Here is a 19,746-nt window from a genome sequence, read left to right as displayed (position 1 = left end):
ATTGCAAATGTAATCACCAATATGAAAAAGGTTAAAAAGCTCTGAAGTGTTGGGCTATGCTGCTTTGGCAAACAAAGGCCTCATTGTTCACAGAGCAGAACTCAGCTTCTGGGTTTCTGTAAAACGGTGGTGAGCAGAGAAGCATTCTTAAACCCTGGGTCAGCAAAGCATCAGCCAATAAAATAAAGAATATGATAGATATTTCCTTCAAAGAAGAGAAAAGAGTAAAATCTCCCTTCACACTGCCACTTCATGGCTTGCCTCACTTGATCCCAGCAGTCACTTCCAGCCAGGTTCACAGAGGTTTAATTGATATCTTGGGTGTATATAGAACATAAGATCTCCCTTAGTAAAAGATATTGTTTATTACACTCGAGAGAAACACCTTCATAATTTATTAGGAACTTCCAGGAATGGAAGCCATTAAGTTAGTCACAAAAGAAGACTCATGCAGTCAAATGAGTTTGTTTTTACTATGCTTTGTTCTCCTTCCAAAACTCAAGACTGAAATTTCTAGAGTGCCTGAAAATATAAATATGCAACAGATAAAAGTGTGCTTATAGGATTAGGTTTTAAAAATGAGCAAAACAAAATAAATACTGCTGTCTTCACTTTAATTCTGATTTCACTCTGATTTGAAAGGGATGGTGACATTTCAGAAACAGAGTCCAGTTTCTCGAGTCCAGGGAATTATTGAGATTAAGCTTTGGCTATAATGAGTCTTTGAGTAAATGCTGCATTTCTGTGTTCTAAATAAACTACTTATAAGGCCCACTCGAATCTTTCTAAAGTGTGGAGGATATTTTAAATGTTTGTTCTTAGCACAGATCTCAGAAGACAATTGGACATATCTTTCTTAGATTTGACATTTTACTTTCATATTTTACTTTTACTTGAATTATTGTTGATAGTTTTCTCATAGAAGAGCAAAAGGAGGAAAACTTTTGGAAAGTTAAGGTTTAGACAGTGGCTAGTACAAGGTCAATTTAATGTGTATTTTAACTACACCTTGAAAGTTCATGTGACTGTTGCCCACATCTCGAGGATGATGCAGTAAATAAAGGCTAGACTCAGGCAGTGACACATGGAGCTCAACAACACACTGGGGACTTGCATGCTGGGAGGTACGGTTTAGGAATGGGCAAGTCACTTAGCTGCTTAATGACTGCTACCACAGCTGTAAAATGAGGTTAACACTGCTAAGAACTGGGAGGTAAATGTTAGATGTGATTGTAAAGTTCCTTGAAAATGTGCAGATAATATGTAAATACTGAAAGGCACAGATCATACATCGATGAGTGCATATAATTTGTGAAAAGAAGAGAGAGAAGACACCCAAAACAGATGATTGAAACTGATTGAGCTTACATAGGTGGACTTTAGCCATTAAAAAGAATTTGAAGGGTGAAAAGAATGAGGAGTTGAGAAGGAGAGAGAGCAAGAAGAGAAAGAGAGAGTTGGGCAGTGGTTGGGGATTAAGAGACTACCAAACATGTTGAATATGCTAGTAAGAGTCAAATCGATTTATCCTTTATTTCACTTTCTTACTATGCTTATGTTTATTGTCCATGATGAAAGTTTTAGATTTTCTCACCTCTAAAAGAGTTTCTTCTAGAAAGACTACAGTTATTAATTTACCCCTCTGTGAGAATCCATTTTTCAAATCTCTTAAGTAATTCTAATTTCAAAATGAGATCTGTTGCTTTGTCATTATGCTTAGTTTTAGAAAAAGTGAATATTAAGTTTAGTGTAAGAAGAAAAAATATGAACACGAGTGCTTGTTTTTACTTTCATGTAAAAGATAAGAAACCAAGTGAAATGCTAACTTGTAAGGGATAGGTGGGAACTATAGGGAAATGAGAATATGAGCAAGGCCTTTTGGAGTATTTTTAAAATATAATTTGGTCTTTTGAAACATCATTTATTATGCTTAACCCAAATAGAAACAAACTGCTTGCTATATTGATAAAATAATCATCCAGTAGTAAGACTCAAGTAACTTTTGAACTCAGTATTCTTTTTTCATATGAGAGAGAAGTACTACAAATAAATCTTCAAGACTATTTTTTGGTTTTAATAAAATGGGTGTCAAAATATTGGGGATATTGTTAGATATATTGATGCCGATAGTTACCAGAGTTTCAACTTAGAGAAAGACAGACATGTAATGAAGAAAGTGAAGAACACTGTGATACTGTTACTGATGTGGAAGTATCAATATGAAATCGTTACATGTCTACAACTATCTATCATCATCTATCATCCATCCATGTATGCATGTATATATGCATGTATCTGTTTCTTAGTATTCTCCAATGAAAGGGACCAGAAGCAATGACATCCTGTTAGTAATGAGCATACCTAATACGCAGATACTTTTTCTCAATAGCAATTTCCAATGAAAGGAGCCAGGGTACCTTGAGCAATGGCTAATTCAAAATCTGAGTCCTGGAAAGCAAAATATGAGTCTTGTTTTACAAAACAAAGAAATGCTCAAATAGTAATGAACCTAGTTTAAAATGATACCAGAACTGGCTTACAGGGCTTACTATGGCCAAATAGGCATTTAGAAAAAAAACTGTATGAAAGGATTTAAATGCCATTGAATTATACATACATAAGTATATGTGTGTGTGAGTGTGTGTATGTGTCCAAAGTTTAGAGGAATGAAAGGCTTTAAGAACAGTTATGTAGAAGGCCCCCAATCTTCTGTCTCTTCCCTCTTTTCTCTTTCATCTGTCTCCTTCTCTTCTTCTTGATCTTGGAAATTCTGTGCCTCTGGTCATTTTTCAGAATACATCGACAACATACCTCCTAAAATATGAGTGACATCATCACCCCTTTCAGAATTATTATAATGAAGATGTGGGAAAGGTATAATACTTAAAGAATGAATCTTTAATAGTGAACTATATAAAATTATGTTTTTTCATTTTTACCCACACCTTTTGAATGATACTAATATAGTAAGACTTTAGTCTGCACAGCTGGTTTATAAGGCTCTCTTCTGTTAACCAAGTTTTAAGTATAGCCCATGTGCCACCATTTTTTGAAAAAAAAATTTTTTAACGTCCAGTTTCTTCTTAGTCCAGATGAAGGTTAACTCTGTGGAATATACATGTGACTGTAGATTTACTGTAGTTTGTTTCATTGTTTTTACATATATTTTCTTAAAGCCTTGCTTTTCAGAATCAAACGTATCTTTCTGTGTTTTGAATAAACTTGATTTTTTTTTAAATAGCTGTTACAGCATGGCTAGTCTCCTTACATTCCCAGGAATTTTCTTTTTACTGTGTTTGGAAGTGGTAAGACCTTTGTCTTAGTATACTCAGAAAGGGATCTGTTGTAGATCCTAGATGAGTAATAGTCAATTTGGGTAGGAATAGTATTTTTTTTTTATTGCATTTCAGGTTTTGGGGTACATGTGAAGAACTTGCAAGATTGTTGCATAGGTACACACATGGCAGTGTGATTTGCTGCCTTCCTCTCCATCACCTATATCTGGCATTTCTCCCCATGCTATCTCTCCCCAACTCCCCACCCCCTGCTGTCCCTCCCCTATTTCCCCAGACAGACCCCAGTGTGTGGTGCTCCTCTCCCTGTGTCCATGTATTCGCATTGTTTAACATCCACCTAAGAGTGAGAACATGCGGTGTCTGATTTTCTGTTCTTGTGTCAGTTTGCTGAGAATGATGGTTTCCAGGTTCATCCATGTCCCTACAAAGGACACGAACTCATCGTTTTTGATGGCTGCATAATATTCCATAGTGTATATATGCCACATTTTCCCTGTCCAGTCTATCATCAATAGGCATGTGGGTTGGTTCCAGGTCTTTGCTATTGTAAACAGTGCTGCAATGAACATTCGTGTGCATGTGTCCTTATAGTAGAACGATTTATAATCCTTTGGATATATGCCCAGTAATGGGATTGCTGGGTCAAATGGAATTTCTATTTCTAGGTCCTTGAGGAATCGCCACACTGTCTTCCACAATGGTAGTTATTTTTTTTTTTTACTATTTATTTTTTCTACAGTTTCTCACAAAAACTACCTAATGAAAGAAAGGGAATGTATTTGGCTTAAATGGTTATCAGAGAACAATGAGGGTGTCTGATCCATGGTCTGTTGTGCTAATTCTGCAAACACATAGACATGAGGTCATAGGAAAGTTTAGGCACTTACTGTGGTACTAATATATATCATGTGCAGACAATAATTTTTAGTGATTGCCAAAGTGAATGACATTAGTCCAGTAATTGGCCTTATTGCAGGTTTATTTGAAACAAAAGCCAGCTTTATTTTATTGTAAGCATGAAAACTGTAAATGTAGCATTAATGGGTGAATCACATTTTGCTCACATTTGACTATGTTAATATAAACATGGTAATGCATTTGAAATGCTTAGCATAGCTCTTCACTTCTAGAAAATATTTAATATTCACTAGCTGTCATTTATATAAAGCTCACAGTTTTTGTATACTGTTGTCTTTCTCTTCCACTAGAATTTTCCCATGATTTTACACTCAACACTTAGCATGGTTCCTGGAGTACCACAAGAGGTCAATAAAATACTTGTTGATTAATCAATACCGTGCTCCCCACCAAAATTAATATTTATTATGTGCTTATTTTATATGTATTCTATATTCAAACAAACACAGAAAGCAATTTATTATATGGTTTTTAATATGAGACATAATTTGCATATTGTCCATAATATTAGGAATAATAGCGCTTATTTTATAGCTGCATTATCTTATTCAATAGTGAACTTAGTCACATAATATAGATATTTCCATTTTATAGATGAGAAAATTGAGGTTGGACAGATGAAGTATAAGAGCTCTATCCTTGCCATATCTGAAATTGAAATTAAGTATTTCCTGTAGCTGTCATTAGATGTATCTGTGAAGCATTTTGACAATTACTGAAAGAAAAGCAAATTCTAGCTCTCACACCAATAAGTATGTTCATAGTTTTTAAAAGCCTCTTGTGGGATACAACTACATTATGAAAAGAAACCTTTACTGTGTGAATGGCTTGGAAAGGGGTCTGGAGATGCTATTTGAAAGGGCAAAGATCTCAGAAATAGGGCTGTTTGTGTTTGACAAGCTGCTTCCATTTGGTTAAATAAGAAATAGATATCACAGATAAATGCCACATAGGCAAAATGTTTTAGAGACACTGTAATCACTGGTTTATGGGAGACTTGTGATACAGCCTTGGAATATGTGCTCACTGAATCATGTGCCAAAGTGGATGTGGAAAACTAATTATGTTTAGATGAAATGGAAAAGCAAAATGGATACCTGAAAATTTTGCAGGATTAAGCAAACTTGAGCTTGTGACAACAGAGTCACAAAGATTCAGATATTACTTTGGAGTTTTACATGTCATTTCTGTTCAATGGAGGCAAGGCATCGGCAATCAAACATGTCAACTTATGACCCTAAACAGATTGACAATGGGATTGAGTATCAGTGTACTGCACCTGCATCAGCTCCCAGATTTTCTATAAATCTGCTGTTCTTTGTAAGTGATGGAAACTATCTTAGAGAGTGTTAACACAGTGTGCCCCAATTAAGAAAATGTATAAATTATATCTTTATTATTAAAATTCTAGAATCTAAAATTATAGGCTTGTTAATATTGCATGTTATTTACAAAGAATTGTTTTAGTTGATCTCCTTCAGTAATAAATTTTGTTTTGGATTGTAAACTGCAGATAAAACAGTGTAGACAACTGGAATACTAACTTTTTAACATAATTTTTAAGAATATATATGTATATATTTTTAAATACATACAAATATTAGGTATACATATATAAGGTATATACTTTTGTTAATTTTAAAGCTTTGTAATAATTACTAGTCTTGAATATACGTGTATATGTTTTGTCCTTATAAAACCATTTTTGCAAAATTTTTGCATAAATACCCCATATGTCTAGAGTTGCTTTTTTATAGCATGTAGGAAAAAGTTTTTTTGACTAGGCAAAATTCACTACCACAGTAGGCAAATTCTGTACAATCTATGTTTATAGTATGTGTAAATTGTTTAAGATATCAAAAAAAGGTCAGGATGTAATCTGGGATAGTAATCACTGATACTTTTTTGAAGCACTTTTAAATATTTGCTCTGTAACATTGATTGGTGTCAGTAATACTGTTTTAATTTTTAGCTGGAATGATGTCATAACATCACTTAGCTAGTACTAATAGAAAAAATTGCCTTGGATAAAATTTTTATGTCAAATTTGACTTCAGTTATTGAAATACAAAAATACATACTAAACGATAAGGAATACAGAAAATATTATTTATGGTTGATAAAATCAAGGTATTTAGCATATCTCAGATGTAAATACATACATAACCATGAGGTCTATATATGTAGTGTTTATAGTGTTTAGGAAAGAGAATGGCACAACAGAACCATTTGGGAAAGGCTACATAAAGAAAAATGCATTCAGGTAAGAATTTAAAGATAGTTAGAATTGATAATGAGTAAGTATTCTAGACAGATTAAACTATATATGCAAAAGAAGGAAATGGGATATTATCAAGTGTATTCAAAGGACAAGATGGTAAAGAACAAATTGGATCACAGGAGTCTAGTTTGGCATAACTGGACAAATACGATTTTAAATACCAGATTATAAAATTGTATAAACCAACCTTTTGCCCCATGAAACATCATTACTTCTTGGAAATACAGAAGGTATTTTTGAATGAAGTCTCCCTCAGCAAAATCAAATGAGATATGTCTATATATTTTGTCCTTTTAAAGGTACTGAGAATCCATAGAGTAAAATTTCTATTCCTCTTCAGCTTTGCTTAACCCAGCATTGTTTCAGTTATTTGAGCACTGACTTCTTGTTTAGTTTTCTCTGTTCTCACCAAATGCCTTGCACAACTATAGCTATAAGCAGTGAGAAGACATTAGTTTTTAGAGCAGTGGAGTAACTTGATAAAAACCAAGATTTCAGAGAAACCGTCTTTGCTTATGTGATGTGGAAAGAATGGGAGGAAAGCAGCAGATGAAGAGATGAGGGTCAGAAACCAGAAGGAAAGTTATCCGGCTTACCAGTGTGTTAGACCTACTGTTAACGGCAGTGAGAATAGATAGGAACAATAATAAAACAGAATGTGAAGTCTCTGGTAGATTAATTTTTTTTTTTTTTGAGACCGAGTTTTCGTTCTTGTTGCCCAGAATGGAGTGCAATGCTGCAATCTTGGCTCACCGCAACATCCGTCTCCTGGGTTCAAGCTGTTCTCCTGCCTCAGACTCCCAAGTAGCTGGGATTACAGGCACGCGCTAGCATGCCCAGCCAATTTTGTATTTTTAGTAGAGACAAGGTTTCTCCATGTTGGTGAGGCTGGTCTTGAACTCCCAACCTCAGGTGATCCTCCTGCCTCAGCCTTCCAAAGTGCTAGGATTACAGATGTAAACCACCACACCTGGCCTCCAGTAGTAGGTTAAATATAGAAGTACAAGTATAAGGCAAAGTTAAAAATAATTTAGTGAAACACAACATCAAAAATTATCACTCAAATATTAATGTAACTTCTTAAAAGTTCTCCAGAATTGGAGTTTTACATCCATTCTGGAACTTTACTTCAATGTTTTAACAACATGCCAGCCAGAGAATTGTATCTAAATATTAATCTTAATCACTACAGCTATTTTTCACCACTTTCCTGGCAGTATTTCAGAATTTTTCAAGTAGTATAGATTGGGGCCCTGCATAGTTCTTGTTAATCTAATTTCTCCTGATTTGCAAAAATGAAGATGATTTAAACACAGGCCTTAATTAATTTTAGGGAGGTGGCTTGCCTGTATTTTGCACACATGGCTTTCAAGTGATTCCAGACTTACTAAATTAGGATCAAAGAAAATATATTGAAAGTCATATGTATGAGATTTATCTTAAAATACTTCCGTGAGGCTTGGAAACCTTTTATTAGGTGTCAATAAATTACTATGACCCAGAGATGTGTAATTTATTTTATATTCATATTTTATATTCATACCAAAATATCAAATGGTGTATGTGGGCTTAGGAGTCATTTGACTGCACAGGATTGCAATTCTACCTGTCCCACATTAGACATGTGGCCTGAGGCAAGCTATAGTAAGGATCTGTACCACATTTTTCAGTCACTATTTTGGCGGGGTAATAATCACCTCGGTGACTGTGAAATGTGTTTGTGCACTTGGAATGGCTAGCATACTGTCAGGCACATAATCAGTCGTCAGTGTACTTGAATCCCCTGTTGCCTCACTTCTTAATCTTCGAACAGTTGTGTTAACTGAATTTTTAAACTGCCCCTAAAATCTTTGCCATTAATTCTTACTTAAATCATTTTGCCACCTTTCATCTCTGTCCATTTTATGGTAGTGATTCTGTTCTCTGTAGCACTTTTCTTCTCCTACAATAAAGACCAGGGTTTATAGATTTATTATTTTCATTCTCTTTATCAATGTCACCCTTGCCACGGTAAAGAAGGATGATTATTTCCAAAAGAGCTGATTCAGTTTGTAAGAAATCATAGGCCCAGACTTTCCTGAAAAAGGGTATTTGAAGTGGAATGTGTGGTTTTAGATGTAAATTTACTCCCATAGTCCTACAGACAAGATAAACATCGTCACAGACAAGATAAACATCGTCATAGACAAGATAAACATTGTCATTTTTTAAATAGACAATTTTCATAGGAACATGAGTCTAACTGCATAGCTGGGATACAAGATAACAATAGCTCTTCCTAACCAGCTTTCATTACTAGAACTTACATCCTCATGTAAAAAATCCTTAAACACACACACAAAAATAGCAGTAGATGGCTGGAATTTCTGACATATTCCATGGGCTACCATTATATTTGGTATCATTTTTATAGCCTTGTTGCCTCTCAGTCTTCTGCGGTAGAAGTAAACTACTCTCAACATACTTGAGTATCTAGAACCACTCCCCTGCTCCATGTACACAAAGCCCTCTATTTATCAATTCAACAAAAAATATTGAGCACCTACTATGCAATGGCTGGATTGCAAATGTATTTATATACAACATATTGAAACAGAACCACAGTCCCTACTTCGACAGAAATTCTGTTATGTTGGGACAGTCAATGCCGAAACCAGAATGGAAGCTTCATGAAGAGAGACTTTTCTGTTCTCTCATTTTATCCTAGGTCCCAGAGAAGGTTTAAGGGGTCCTGACAAATATTTCTTGAGTAAAATAAAGGTATGAAATAATGTGGATAGTGGTAAATATCATGCTGAAAAATAACGCAGAATAAAGAAATAGAATGTAGCTTTATACAAGTTATTGTTTGGGGCTCTTATCTACTCTCTTCATCCATACTGACTCTGTGCCTGACTAGTATATCAGTTTCCAAAGCCCCATGGCCCATCTGTTTGAAATAACTCTCTGTCTTGATTTCTTCCTCCAGAAACTAGTCTTCCTCTGTATTTAGGCCCATTGTCTTCTTCCACACTTAGGATTACGGATTTGTGTTAAGGTTTCATTTTTCTATGAAATAATTGCTGCATTTAATATTGGCATATAACAATTTAATTCCAAACAGACAGAGTTAAAATATCTGACTATTTTATTCCTTACTAACTCCCAAATAAAACTGGATTGCAAAAACCATGACAAAGTTTTCACGGTCCACAGTCAGATGAACCACATCAGAGGAACACAGTTAATTACTGGAAAACTAAATATATTGCTTGTAAGATAGTCTTTTGGAATTATGATATTTTCTTTTAGTTTCATAATGCCTATTACAAAATGATATTCAATTCAAAAAGTAATACTGTTTTTCTGGTTATGTATTTGGCAACTACAGAACTTAGTAATCCTACTTAAAGATCTGAATTTGAGGAAGATGAGAATTTTAACTGGATAAAATCAATGCTCTAGAACTTCTCTCATTGGCAATATAGTAGTAAATAAGAGGAATGATTATAGATGCACATATGTACTTGTTTGTGAAGTCATTGGGATAGAGATTAATTCTATATTTTATGTATGCATTCCTAGTACTCATATTTGGAAATAGTATATGTGCAACAAATGTTTACTAAATAAACAATTCCAGGCTACTGTCACAATAAACATAAGGAATATGAAATAAAATAATATGTATGAGTTTGAAAACTTCTGGATTTGATGTGGATGCTAGCCACACCAGATGGGATAGCAAATAAAAATTTTAAAACAATTCAGATAATAGATCTTTAATATAAACAAATAACGAATAAGAGACAGAAAAGGATTTTGCTGTATAATCTTTATCCAACCCCAATCCAAACTTGAATACAGTTACAAGAATAACAATACAGATTTGCTACATCCCAATCTAAACTTAATATATACTTTATTACATGAAAATCGCAGATATAACTTAGAACCTTCTATAGGTTCACGTTAACACTGAAAATTACTCAGTTGTACTAGAGCTACCTTTGGTTTGATTGCTCACTAATAATCTTCAAGTGTGTGTTGTGTTTGCTTTTTGCCTTTATAAGCTCTAAGAATTCCTATTAACATCCTTGCTTCTTATGGTCATGTAATGTGAAAATTATCGTTTCCGTTCTTAGATCCCTAATGGTAAATTTGAAGAGATAAGAGGATGTGTGTGAATGTTCCCTGATGGAATTTTAGATGAGTGAGAGAATAAATAAAGGACTTAGAATGTCAGCCCCTCTCTTAAGAGAGTAAATTTTTGAATTAACTGAATTTGAGGCTACTCCTGTCTAGCAGTCAGCAACACTGTTCATTAGCCATTTTAACACAATAAAGTTGAAAAATAGGATCAAAGAACCTAAAGACAGAAATAAGCTGAACAGGCACATAGGCACTAGTGTGTGTAAAATTGAGACAGGGAAAAAATCACCCTAAGTTAAAAGCATCCCAAATGGCTCAGAATGCAACTGAGATAATGATATGCTATTTCCCATAAATATCTAATGGCTCCAACACACGGAGCTAACTATAATGAACAGTCTTATTAAAATATAAAAATCACTAAGGGAGTATGCAGGAGCAATCCAATCTTGGCAGCACCACTTTATGGGCAGCTCTTGGTATGAAGATCAGTGAAGGTGCCAGTGCTTCTTAATTTATCTTAAGCCTGGTAATTTGCACTTCTCTGCAACTTTTCCCCTAACAAAGGAGAACACATACATTGAAATAAAAGTAGCATAATATTATTTTAAGGGGTTTGTACTGAAATTTAATTAAAATATCAAGTCTTATATCACACTAAAGACTAGTTATAAATAACAATTCTAGGCATATATAAATTAGATTTAAATAGCAGATGTTAGTCAAGACTATACCTTTTGTTTGAAGTAGTGTTTGTTTAAAGGTAATTGAGGGAAGACATACGATATTGACACTTGACGTAATTCATATTGACATCTTTGAGCATGCTTCACAATAATAATGAAAATAAAAGTGTTCAGGCTGGGATTGACAGAGTTGGCAATACAATCAAATAAGAAAGATATTCAGTAACATTTAAATTCTGGATAAACAATGATTTTTTTATAAGTTTGACACATGCAATTTTGGAGAATACCTATACTAAAAATTATCTATGATGTACCTGAAATTCAGGTTTAACTGGGAATCCTTTATTTTATATGGTAAACCTAGGTTCAGGCAAATGGTAATAAAAATGAATTGTATGCATGGTGCTTTAGTGAGTAAATTAAATAGGCCTAACTGTATATTACTTTATCTTTAGATGAAACAATCATTTGAAATAGATGATAATTGAGGGAGATAATGATACAGCCGAGCAGTATTTGTGTATCACTTATTCTTCCAGGAAACATTACTGGAGATCATTGTACAACCCTCTTGAAGTTAGGTAAAGCCATATGACTCAGTTCTAGATAAAAGAATGTGGGCAAAAGTGGTGTTCACTTCTTCTAGTCCCCACTCTCCATATCCTTTTCCTTGTCTGACTGTTTGAGGTAAAGCCTCCAATGGGAAGACCTGGAGCCTTTATAATAACACTGTCAAAATATGGAAGGGGGCTGGGTACCTGAGTGACTACATGGAACAGAGAATGAACTTCCCATTTCTCCCTGCCACAGCTAACAAGTAGTAGATGGTGATGTGAATGTCAAAGGAACTCAACATTCTGAGGCTGATTATTTCAATGGTTAGTGTGATTTAATTTAATAAAGATATTAACAGCTGCTTTTTAACTGAAACTTCCAACATTTAATTACTGACTTATCAGACTGGAGGTAGGTAGTGAAGGAACAAAGAGGATGGACAGCTATATATCTGTGTTATTCAGTGTCAAACATTTAAACACTAGTAGAAGAGAGAAGATATGTCTCCTGAGATCTACCTTTAAGAAAGGAGGTTAGTTAAAAAATGTTGATATCTACTGGATATGGTTATTTACTATGCTGAACAATGTATTACCTAAAAAGATAAGTTTAGAAAAGAAGAGGAAACATTAAATGAAAATGAATAGAAAAAAAAAACCAGAAACTTGGGTTTATTCAGGTTGTGAAGTACTTGCCTGGACTCCAATTCTTTATAAGAATTTCAAAAGCCTTTTGTAAGATTTCCTCCTTAACTCAGATCTGGAACATGTTTAGACTAAGGGTGTGGGTGTGCCAGTAGGCTAAAAAAGAGAAACTTAGAAGTGAGAAAGCAAAGAAATGTATCAAGAGAATATTGTGGACTGCATAGATTAAGAGCCTATCAATACTTTAGGGAATTTTATTGCCTTTTATTATTCAACCTGTAACACAATCTTTGGACTCAAGTTTGATTCCATAGGAACCAGTCTGAAAAAGTTATACAGGATTAAACATGCTTATTAAAGACAGAGACAAGAAGTTAACAACAGAAGGAAAAAAAAATCTTCCAGGTCAAAGCCAAGATCAAAGAGAATAGTGAACAATATGTTATATTGCCTAGAAATCTTAGACTTTGTGTTGAATCCCTTGGAGAGAGGCTTTCGGTGTCCCATAGATAGAATAAATGGAACAAAAGATATTTATTGATCAAGACGACAGAATCCACATTTCTCCTCTTTTAAAAGTTAGACTAATTTCCCAGTCTTTTTCAAGCCAGGTCATGTGACTGAATTCTGACCATCAGAAATCAGACAGAAGGGTCTATGACTATTTTAATCTTCTGAGGCTGCTATAATATATTACAGATTGGGCGACTTAACACAAATTTGCTTCTCATTCTGAAGGGAAGGAAGTTCAAGAGCAAGGTGTCAGCTAACTTGACATTTCAGAAATGTCTGCATATCACACTTCTCCACCATTCTCCACACTTACTCTCCCTTATCTCAGAGCTGGTAACAGAGGAGCCAGAAGAAGGCACCAAGCCCTTGGTGGAGATGGAGAAGCCATGGATGAAAAGAAGCAGGTCTAAATGACAGAGCAAAGTAACTTAGCACTCCTCTCTTCTATCACCCTGTACTGGATAGGCCCCACAAATAAGCCTGTATTTTGGTAAACCAGTGAATTTTTAGCATTAGCAGTTTACCTATGTTGATAAACACAGTGATTAAAAACACACACAATCTTGAAACACTATATAGTGACATTTATACATGGTATAAAAATAAATTTTAATATATCGCAAGATATATTAGGTTTGGTGATTTAGGATCCATCAGCTAATCAAGTTTCCCATTTACCAGAGAAAATGCACTAGGCTTTACTCTTGATTTTGGACTATGCCTTTTTTTAATGATTGCTCTGACATTCCAATCAGATAATATTATTCTCTTTTTATGGGTAATAATTTTGAAATGCAAGATTCTGAAAACTAGAAATTTCAGTCTTCTCTTTTGAAACATGGTGAATTAATCATGTTGGTTATCTTTTAATTCTTCTAATAGTATTCTAATTTGTCAAACCTCACATTAGATTCACTACATTATTAAAGAGAGGTTTATGTAACAAGACAAAAATCACAGCAAAATGATATATAGTTCAACATGCTATTACTGACTGATTTTTACCCATAAAAGGAGATTGAAGGAGACTCTGAATGGAATTTAGCATAACCTAAAGATTGACAAAATGAAATAAATTGTCAAGAACTCAAAGTTAAAGTGAACTTTCAATCCATCTTATTTATTTCATCAAAGCCCTTAGAAAGAACTTTGTTCGTTAGTCACTCAGCTTACACTTTAATGCTGCAAAAAATGTGGTGGTTATGCCATCCAAATACAGTCTTTTATTAGATGTTTAGTAGTTTCATTACTTTTTCCTGATGCCAGGCAAGGTATGTTTTAACTTGATTGTTCCTATCCTTTACTCCATATTTAATCCACTTGGGCATCTTTTTTTAAAAAAAAGACTCACTTCCACTCCTAGACATTTTGATTTAATTGGTATTGAGTGTAACCATGGTATGGAGAATTTAAAAAATTTCTCAGGTGATTCTAATACTCAGCAGTTAGGAAATCACTGTTTCAACTATATTTCCAGTCTAGATTCACCAGATTTAACTTCAAGGAAATACCTTTATGAATTCTTTCTTAATGTTTTTTATAAAGATGCTTGAGGAAGCTATGTAAGAGCTAGGACTACTACTCTAGCCCGTCTTGGATATTTTAGAAAAGATTTTTGAATTGCACTGATGCAGTAATGTGAATAAAACATTTTTATCTCATTTAGTCAGATGATCCAGTGAGAAAGGTGACATCAAGTTTAGTCACCAAGTGTTAAATCATTCCAATTTGGTGTTGGTCATCTTCTATGTGTTTTTATCTGGATAAACTTTCCTTTAAAAGGGACCATCTAAAGAACTGTTGAAAAGCCGCCTTTTTTCATTATGATAACAATACTTAATCATACCTGAATCACAAACTTGGCTATAACTTTCTAATTGAAAAGACTAAAAGTAGCTAAAATGCCGATTTAAAACATTTAGTGTAGAAAAGTTGTGTAAAATAAAACTTGTTTATTATGGCCAATATAATTCTGTTCCCTTACGAGCAATAATGTATATTTCACTCTTTTTTATTTATTTTCAGTTTTCACAATAGCAAAAAAAATTTTTTGACATAAATCTAAACATCTAGCTTCACCATTATTTATCAAATAACTTTGGCAACAAAACTAAACTTAAACATGGCTATGAGTTTTCAAAGCATCAGTTTCTTTTGGCAAACTCCTAGTTTTTAAGTGAAGCATCTAACGAAATATTGCTAGCCTTTTTTTTTTCTGTAGTTTTTCTTATTTTCAAACAACTTTGTATTTATTTCTCCGTCTGACCTTCCTTCACAAGAGGCAGTTACAGTATCTGCATCATATTTTCTTGCTGCGCTTGAGTAAACATTATTTCAGAAATAATTTCCTGATGCTGTATTTAAGTAGCATATTTTACATCAATGGACAAATCGGTGGGAAAGAATGGGAATAGGCCTGATTTAAGGGAAAAGTGTTCTGATTTGTGATTTTCAAATTGATTTTTAATTATCAAATTGATTCATGTGTGACTATCCACCGAGGAAGGGGTCACAGTGCTTTTTGCAAGCTTATTTTTATTTTGAATATTTCTTCATGGTAATATCCAAAAATATTAAAGACAGTAAGCCACTCAATTAAAGAGCCTACTTACACATATTATACATATGAGAAACAAGATCATTCATAGTTCATTATAAAGATTGCATCCTAAGTGAACTTCTGAACTGAACAATTACAAAGACATTAAACATATTAGAAGTAGAAAACCACCCTTAATTTGTGCCAACAATATTTCTACCTAGATTCTCCACTGAAAGTTATTTTAAAATTTGATTATTTTATGCACTTTACCTTTACAGATAGGAAAACAATTATAGAGGTTAAGACCCATTTGCTATTTAATATTTCAAAAAATGCTAATTTTTTTTTATAATGTGTTCCAATCTTGGGAACAATGGGAAACAGAGAGGAAAAAGCCCTTGCTGGGTGTATGTATGTTGTTTGGTTAATTTTTGCCTCATTACTCATTCTGAAATAGTAGTTAATTTATTAGGTTGGCTTTCTTCTCCCAGAAATCCTGTATGCTTATGTCTGGTGCATGCTGCGTCCCACGCTGCACAAGGGTTCAAAGACCTAAGAGGGAATGGTGAGGGTTAAAGACACAAACATACACATTGAGAAAAGCTGGGCCAGGCGGTCCGGGAGGTGAAGGATATCAGTCTCTCCAGCCCCGGCCTATCTCAGAGTACTTTATTTAATATGTTCACAAAGCACAAAGCAAAGGGAGGGTGCAGTTACTTAGAACAGCCTGTGACTATTATTCTCACATTTCAGTTAACATACTTTAGCTAAGAAACTATCTTGCAGCAAGGTCAGTGAAAACTGGTTATCTCTTTCTAGGCCTGTCTGCTCCACCCTAAAACATACACATTCTCCTATTACGGTTTCACTTCTCTGGAGTTCACCTAAAGTTCACAGCAGCCTTGCTGCTGATCCCCTCAGAGGGAGTGGGCTACTCTGGCTCTCTACACTTACGTGATTGTCAAAAAATATATAAAACTTATACATAAAGCTTGTAAATTAGCTAGAAATTTGCTGGTTCACATCCAGGGAAGAAACTTGCTCTCTCCTATTGTTAGAGAGAAACTCAAATATTAAGTCCCAAAGGGTTGTGAAATATTCAGAGTTGACAGAGAAAGCCTTGCTATTATCCTCAGCTTAACTAAACTTTAAACAGATTATTTCCTGGCTATAGATCCTTGACCTCATTTTCTAGAGCATTTAATTTAGAAAAATTACAGTTATATATTGTTTCCCTGCTTCTTTGAGCTATAAATCTCCTTGCCATTTTGACAACATAGAAATGTCTTTCTCAAAGAACTCAGAGCATCTCTTTGAAATAAAATTATGAAGAAATACAGGATCCCTATCCCCATGGTGTCTGTGGGAGGGTGGAAGCCTAACTTCAATAAATGCTAACTAGCAAGCACAGAATGCCTAATTATACTAATCAACGTTCCTCCAGTGTCCTCCAGTATATTTCCACTAGCTCACCCCAGTGCTTAAAACTCTCTTGCCCATTGTTTCAAAGGATGTGAATTTAATCTCTCTCCCCTGTTGCAGTAGTCTTGAATAAAGTCTTTCCTGTCTAAACATTTATGTTGGTTCTGTGCAGTTTTTCTTTGGCAGAGTCAAGGTTGCCTTTCTGCCAGTCTCATAGAATATGTGCTTATACAAGAATTGATTCTGTTTTGTTATTGCTAAATTGTTTTTTAAAATTTTTAATTATATAGTTTTAAAGGACTTTACCCACCTAAAGAAGCTGTTGCCTGGGGACTGGCTGAAAGAAATTACAGATAAGTGAAAAGTAAATGCAAGCATAGGCTTCTTGATTAAGCCAAATCTATACTGACTTATATGAATCAAATTAACAAATGGAAATTTGCATGTATATACAGAAAATGAAATTTAAAGCTTATATAAATATATATATATTTTGAAAAGTATCCTATATATCTGAATATTTCAAACAGTTTAAGAACCAGGGCATTAAACTACTCATATATTCGATTGATTTCTCTACTTCATTTTTCATTTGTAAACACAACATATGACCTTTCTACAAGATTATTTTTAGTCATTTTAGACTGGGAATGAAAAGTATGAGAGAATTTATCTAAAATACTCAAATTGCTGACATAATGAACTCATTTTAACATTTTGTCATTAATTATAATAGATTTTTAATTATCATTGGAAGGTTTTATCATTAGTAACCTCTAGTGATGTAATCAGTGATCCTAAGTTTTCTAATTGACATAACACCTAAAAATTACTCAAAGCATATTGTAGTATTGCCTCATGTCAATAAATGGAGCCTGAATTTCATTTATTTTAGAGAGGATGGACTAGTGAAATTTATCAGGGATGTGCTGTGCTTAATGCTTTTTGGCACACCTGCAAATGTTCTTGTAGAGGCTAGAAAAAGGAAATTCACAAAGAAGTTTGAAAAAAAATATTTATATGTACTGTAGACCCATTATTAGCTAGGGTGATTGAATTGATTTTATCAAGTTGCTTTCATCGAAAATTGCCTAATATCAAATTATAACAATATACTTTTCTATACTTTTCAATGGCAAAAATAGTAAACTTGAAGGGAAATGGAATTCAATTTAAACTTTAAAAGCAATTTGTCAAAATAAATTTTTCCCAATTTTTGTATCTTTGCAATATTTCAATAAACAAAAATTAGTGAAAATCTAGAAATATTTTGATGAGTACTGTTGCCATATGCAATGTTTGTATATATCCAATCTACATACCTTTTGTGCTTCAAGTCCATAATCTATTTTTAATTTTCTCCTGAAGAAAGTCACCAAAAAAGTTTCATTCACTTGCCAAAAAGCAGTGTTTAAGTTACTAAATTGGTCATTTCTATCCCCAGCTCTAGTTTGCTTTAGTTAGCCAATTAATTTCTAGAATCCCATGTAAATATTAAACTGTGTTGAACTGCTCACGGTCCAAAAATTGTTTCTCTGTATCTGCTATCCTAACTTGCCATTTGGATCCCATTTGTTTGACTTGATCTTTTCAGTCTCTCTTTTGGACCCAAATTGCCCAAATACTGTTTAGTACTAATTTTTTGGCTGAGCTTTTTAACCTAGTTAGATGTTCAAAAGACTTTATCCTGCATTTACCAAATGTGTATTGTTGTCATAGCAAGTATCCCAAGGCCTGTTTGAAAGGAAAGGATAATAAGAGTACCCCTAAATAATGTGTGCATCATATATAAAATACATTAGCAATGGAACATTTGTGAATTTGGCAAAACGCCAGGGCATGATTATTTGCTAATTAGCTAGAATAGTCCAGCATTTAGGATTTACTGCTTTTTACAGGACATTTCATTGTGCAATTTGAAAACAGAAGTGATGATCACTTAAATCCTTAATAACTATTCTCGTTTTGGGGTTATATGTTTAGGCAGTTTCATAATGGTATCCAGAGCTAAAGTACTTCATGTGTAATGTCATCTTTTATTTCATTTTGAAATCTACTCAGGGTATGAAATACAAAATGATAGTGATTCAAAGTTGGACAATAATGTGCATTTCTAGGTCCAGTGTTTTTGTGCTGCTAGATGTGGGTTCTTAAAAATATTTTCTATAAATTATACTGTTCTATGCTTATCATTAAGGATTTCTGATTTTTTATTTGCAATATCATGTCTTACATATATTTTGTTAATACATGCATTTAATCATTCACTATTAATACCACATCTGCAGCATTGCAATAAAATTCATTCTTGGAGTATTTTTAAATATATTTAACAAATTTTATATAAAGTTAATACAAAATTATTTATATCTCTCTTAATAGTAGAAAATGTCTTTAGGTGATAAAAACCAATGATAACTGTTTTTTCCAAAGACATCCTCTTGAAGTTAGAGATGACTTATGTATTATGTATCTTCTGTTCTTGAACTAATGAATGATGTTTCCCAAGAGGCCTGAGCCAATTTGTGAACAGTCCACCACTTTTGACTCCCTTTAGAATGGAAGGATTGAAGATTCCTGTTGTATAATTAAGAAAATATATTAAATAACTATAAAAGAGAGGATCTTAAAAGGTGATGGATTTTCATAGGCCCATTTTAAGTTAGTCTTAGGTGACTTTGTCAACACAGAAATGTGAGGAGTGTTGCTACTAAAAGTACAAAATATTAACACATTGCAGAACAGTTAAATGTTT

General features: G+C 33.7%; 1 long non-coding RNA gene across 1 annotated transcript in view; it reads left to right on the top strand.

Annotated features, from left to right (window-relative positions):
- LOC105716170 (uncharacterized) overlaps nt 1–19,746 on the top strand; it is a 91,657-nt gene that overhangs the window by 28,059 nt on the left and 43,852 nt on the right. The gene's annotated exons all lie outside the window — the stretch shown is intronic.

The sequence above is a fragment of the Aotus nancymaae genome, unplaced genomic scaffold (genome assembly GCF_030222135.1).
Source record: "Aotus nancymaae isolate 86718 unplaced genomic scaffold, 86718_ANA_hifiasm-v0.15.2.pri h1tg000025l, whole genome shotgun sequence".
In the NCBI taxonomy this organism is placed as follows: Eukaryota; Metazoa; Chordata; class Mammalia; order Primates; family Aotidae; genus Aotus; species Aotus nancymaae.
This window is presented reverse-complemented; position numbering and strand designations above follow the sequence as displayed.